This window comes from Carlito syrichta, unplaced genomic scaffold, assembly GCF_000164805.1.
Source record: "Carlito syrichta isolate Samal-C Ts95f unplaced genomic scaffold, Tarsius_syrichta-2.0.1 Scaffold165820, whole genome shotgun sequence".
In the NCBI taxonomy this organism is placed as follows: domain Eukaryota; kingdom Metazoa; phylum Chordata; class Mammalia; order Primates; family Tarsiidae; genus Carlito; species Carlito syrichta.
The window spans coordinates 83,869-89,874 of NW_007109916.1; positions in this window are offsets into that span (position 1 = coordinate 83,869).

A 6,006-nucleotide genomic window follows, 5' to 3' on the forward strand; every position below is an offset into this window, starting at 1 on the left:
GCAATCTACTCACTTCAGCCTCCCAAAGGCGTGGGATTACAGGCTGAGCCACCGAGCCCGGCTTCCAGGTATCTTTTAATCTCTGTTTTGATTTCATCATTGACCCAGTAGTTGTTTAACATCATGCTGTTTAGTGTCCATGTCTTTGTGGGTTTTGGAGGGACCTTGTTGGTTTTAATGTTTATTTTTATTCCACTGTGGTTCGAGAAGTTCCATGGCAAAATTTCTGTCCTTTTAAATTTGCTTATGCTTGATTTATGGTGAAGTATGTGGTCAATCTTAGAGTACATTCCATGCAGTGATGAGTAGAGTGTGCATTCTGTGGTCTTTGGATGGAGGGTTCTGTAGGTATCAATTAAGTCCACTTTATCAAGAGTCACATTGAGGTTTAGGATCTCGTTGCTGATTTTTTGTCCTGATGATCTGTCTAGGGTTGTGAGTGGGGTGTTGAAGTTCCCAGCTATGATGGTATTGGAGTTGACATTTTTCTTTAGTTTACCTAGGAGATGCTTTACGAAAGTTGGTGCTCCTATGTTGGGTGCATATATGTTTAGGATGGATATTTCTTGTTGATGGATTGAAACTTTTATCATTATGAAGTGGCCTTCTGTATCTTTTTAAATTTTTGATAGCTTAAAGGGTATTTTGTCTGAGATTAAGATCGCAACTCCTCCTTTCTTTTGTGTTCCATTTGCCTGATAATTTGTTTCCCATCCTCTTACTTTGAGTCTGTGAGTGTCCTTTCTAGTGAGGTGAGTCTCTTGAAGGCAATAGATTGTTGCCTGGTGATATTTTATCCATTTTGCCATTCTATGTCTTTTCAGTGGTGTATTTAGTCCACTCACATTCAAACTAATTATTGAAATGTAAAATGTTATCCCTATCATAATGTTCTTACAGTTGTTTTTGTTCTTCCTGTTTGTGTGTTGTCTTTCTTTCTGTTTTAGAGTTGGATCATGTGTGTTTTTTATCTTTTACTTGTACTCTTGTGAAGAACGTTGTTGTTCTTTTTTCCTTTTCTTCTGTGTTCAATACTTTCTTAAGTGTTTCTTGTAGAAATGGTCTGGTGGCAGTGTACGTTCTTAAAGATTGGATATCTGGGAAATATTTCACTTCCCCCTCACTGATGAAGCTTAGCTTGGCTGGGTAAGTTATTCTCTGTTGAAATTGTTTATCTTTTAGAACTTTGAAGATAGGACTCCAAGCTCTCGTAGCCTGGAGGGTTTCTGTAGATAAATCTGCTGTTATTCTAATTGGTCTTCCCTGGTAGGTAGTATGACCCTTTTCTCTTGCTGCCTTTAGGATTTTTTCTTTTATACCTACTTTGTTTAGGTAAATTATTATGTGTCTGGGAGTTGATCTTCTCATTTGTTGTCTTGCAGGGGTTTTCTGAATCTCTTGTGTTTGAATTTTTTCATCACTGATGAAATGAGTGAAGTTTTTTTGAATAATTTCATGGAATGTTTGTTCCAGTGTGGTCTCTCTCTTTCTGCCTCAGGGAGTCCAATTACTCTTAGGTTTGGTCTCTTGAAGTAATTCTCATCTCTTGAAGGTTTTGTTCTGACTTTTTAAGCTTCTTTTCTATGTTTTTGACAGTTAGGGTTAGTTCTGTGTTTTGGTCTTCAAGCTCTGAGATTCTTCTGCTTGGCTAATTCTGCTTTCCATACTTATTAGTTTGTTATTCATTTCCATCACAGTATTCTTTACTGCTATTATTTCTGACATCAACTCCTTCCTATTTTCCTCTTATCTCTCCTCAATTTTTTCAACTCTCTCTATTAATGTCTTGATATCTGAGTTTGTTGCATGTGACCAGTCATTCTGGACGCTCTTCATTGTTAGTGTTCCAGAGTCTGTTTTCTCAGTGTCTGACCTCCCAGGGGTCTGTGTGAGACCTATATTCTTCTTTTGGTTTTTCTTCATTTGTGCGTTTTTTTTCCCTCCTTACTTTTTCCTTCCCTCCACATCATCATCTTCTCTAATTCTGTTATTTAGTGGTAGAGGGGTTGCTTTTACTTCTGTTTTTTCAATCTCCTATTCTTCGTTATGTATGTGCTCTTACTTTGTTCAATTCTGGAGTTGCACTGTATGTTGGGGTTTTGAGTTTTTTTTGTTTTTTTTTTTTTTGCAGTTTTGAGATTTACTTTAGGGGGGAGCTGTGATTCAAAATCTATCTGCAGGTCCTGGTATCTGCTGACAGGTGTATGGATAGTCTGAAACCCACTTCCCACTGCCTTGGAATCTTTCCATGCAGTGGGGCTGTAGGTTTACTCCCTGAAATAATATGAGGTTAGCAGAGGGAAGAGAATGGAGCAGACAGTGGGGGGAAAGAGGGGGTGGAGAGAGAGAGGAGTAAGTGGGGAAACAGACAAGTGTACCAATAAATGGAGAGAGAGACCTAAACTGAAACAGATAAAAACAATAGACCATGGCTACAGACTAACCAACTCCCATACAAAAAAAAACCTAAAACATACAATAATGCTAACATACAAGCTAACTAACCACCTTATTGGTGTGTTGTTCCTCTATACAAAGATATGGTTTACAGAAAGGAGAAAAGAGAAGAAAAGGAAGAGAGAGGAAAAAAGGAACAAAACAGTAGGAATATAACCAAGTCATTGAACTAACAGAACCAATCAAGCACACTCTGAGACTTTTTGTTTAAGTCCAATGTCCTTTCAGCTCTGATTTCTAGCTGTCTCTTCAAGCTGGTAAGTTTGTTCACAGTTAGCGTCAGTTGCCCCTGGCCTGCTGTGAAGGACAGTTCAGATCACCACTCAGTTCACCACTCAAATCTGGCCTGTGTCTGTTTTTCACATTTGTTTGTCCTGTTTCAGTGTTGTTACTTTGAATTGGCAGCAGGTGGTGCTATCTTGAAGCCCCAGAGGGGGTGGAGCCAAACAGAAGCCAGGCAGAGTCCAGAGATGGGAGCCTGCCTCAGGGCACATGGGAGGAGACCCATGTCCAGCAGGACATCATGGTGGCAGCAGAAGTGGCAGCAATCCCAGCAGATCTTGCCTGCAGGGGCTTCAAGGACTTAAGTCATGGATCACCTCAGACATGGGTGGCGCAATGCGCTATGGCCACCACAGAGGCTGCGGCTGTGCTGGCGGCTGCTGTGTCTGTGGCTGTAGTGGCTGTCCAGACCGCCGCGATGTCCCAGTGGTGGCAACAGCTGAGCTCTGTGTGAAGAGCAGGCCATTGATGTTGGAATTCGCAGCCCCTGGGGAGAGAGTCAGAGACCCTCTGCATTCTCCTTTGTGGAGGGTTTCATAGACCAGGCTCCCCTGTTGCCATCTTGCCGGAAGTCCTGTCTTATTGTGGTTTTAACTGTGCTCTTTCTTTTCTGTGCAGTCTGCAAAATCAAATTAACCAGTAGAAGTCAAATAAAGCCTCTTTAACCAGAACTTACTATGGCTGCCCCTATGCAACACTTAAATAAAAATGGGAGAGATGTTGGAGACCACTGCCCTGCTTGAACTCTGCTGAAAACATACTTGCATATGTGCATAGTCACAACCAGCCAAGAATGCCTATAATCTTAAAGCCAGCTGGGCATGTATGCTGAGGAAGTTCTAAAAGTGCAGGGTCTGTTGTGTTGGGTTAGAATAAATTTATACATGGTCTTGCAAGTTGCTGCACTACATCTTGTAAACAGTCACGCTTTATCAAAAAAGCCTTCTGAGATCAAAACAGGGAGTTTCCTTTGCACTGTCTGTACTTTGTCCCTGAAGGTTTACTCAACTACATCATTTTGTATTAATAAAAGTCTGGTGGGTAAATACTCAGGGCCTTCATCCTGTGAGATAAAGTGCCCCGGGTTCCCCCAACTTAAAGTTCTAAAAGTGAATTGTGAATTGTGTTATACCATGCAGTTCCTCTTTCAGAACCCTTTACCACCCAGCCACACAGGACACACACAGCAGGCTACAATTCTGAGAAACTAAACAGAAGCCCTGGTTCTCCCCATAAAAGGGTGCAGAATGGGTTCTCATCAGATAAGCATTAAGAACATTTATGCCAGTGATATGAGATATGGCAGACAGAACTTCCCATTTCTTCTCAATTTTTTCCTACACAGAAAACAAGAAACCCTAGCATTTATTACATATAAGCCAACAGTGAAGGAAATCAGAGCATAAGCTGACAAGGTCCTTCTGTTTCTTGGCTTGTGTTCAAGGGACCAAGCCTATATTTCCTTTGTCTCCCCTGAAATTTGGTTGCTATTCCATGGATAGCAGAGTGGTTGGAGGCTGTCTGTCTTCAGGGATTGCCTTCCTTTTAACTTAGAATAGATGTGAAGATAAGCATAGTTTGGATATTATCATATATCTTGCTTGTGGGTTTTTGCCCTCCCTTGTGTGATTTTTGCCCTATATAAGAGGCATGTGATGAATATAAATTTGCTCTCTCTTGCTCCTTTCTACCTGGGAAAGAGTCCTCCCAATCCCACTGTTTCTGTGTTTCTTTCTTTCTCATTCCCTCCCCCCTGCCTCAGGCCCTGCTCAGCAGAGGCTGAAACTCCACAGGAGACAAACCTTATAACCAAAGGATCTAGACGGGGCAGGATTAGACAAATTTTTACCATCATGTGTATTATGCCTGATGTGGGAGATGACTACCCTGCTTGAGCAGCAGGTCTCTTGCATTTCTGTTACTGAGCCTTGGTCACTGCTAATTTCCATCATCTTATTTACCCACAGGAGGTTTTTGCCAAGAACCTGTGGAATGGCTGCATTTGCCAACCTCCCTATGACACACCATGATCCCATATTATGAATCTGTCGCCCTCCTCATTACCAAGGGCTGACGGGGAGCCAGGGAACTGTTTGGCCATGTGCCTGCTTTAATTGTAGTACCTTACACTGCTCCTCAAATGACTTGGCTTTGGGAGACATGCCCTGTGTGGCAGTTGGCTATAGACCACTTTACTGGACAAGTGGACTCCCACTATCCCCCTCTCAACTTCTTACTTTTGCAAAAAATCATTCTTTTATTTTTCCTCAGGTTACCAGTGCTTAACCTCTGCAGGATGTTGATTTGGTTTTTACAGATGACTCTTCTTCTGGAACAGCAGTCATTGTTATTAATGGTGTCATTTCTTATTTTCAGACAGATTATGATTCCACTCAACGAATCAAGCTATTTGCAGTTTGTCAGGTCTTGGCAAATATTCCTAAGAGACATTATAATCTTTGCACTGACAGTCATGTTTCAGGTGTGCTGTGTCATTTGGAAACTGCTAGCCTTCATACTGTCTCTTCTTCCTCCCCCACTGATATAATTGTTCTTTTGCAGACCATTCAATTGCATATTTGTGCTCATAAAGAGCCCTTTTATGTTGCTCATATTCGTGCTCATTCTGCCCTTCCTGGTCCATTATCTGAAGGCAATTCCCTTGCTGATGAGGCTACGTGATTATTTGCTTTTCCTTTACTTTCCCCTGCTTCCCCAGCTACAGCTTCCCATGCCTTTCATCATCAGAATGCCCAGAGTTTATGTTGCCAATTTTCATTGTCTAGAGAAACAGCTAGACAAATAGTAAAAACCTGTCCTATCTGTCCTCAGTTTCACCCCCTCCTCCTGAGGGTATGAATCCCTGAGGTCTGTTGCAAGGACACTTATGGCAGATGGATGTCACACACATCCCTTCTTTTGGAAAGTTGGCTTATGTGCTCGTTACAGTGGACACGTGATCTAGTTTTATTTTTGCCTCAGCCCAATCAGGCAAAGTGGCTCAATATGTTATAGCACATTGCTTTGCAGCTTTCGCTGTTATGGGTTTTGCCAAATCTATCAAGACTGACAATGGCCCTGCTTATGTTAGTAAGTATTTTACCCAATTTTGCTCCACATTTCAAATTTCTCATACTACCAGAATCTCCTATAATCCACAGGGGCAAGGTATAGTAGAGCATGCCAATAGAATGCTCAAAACGAGTTACAAAAATTTAAAAAAGGGGAATATACACATTTCTCCCCACATATACTATTGGCACATGC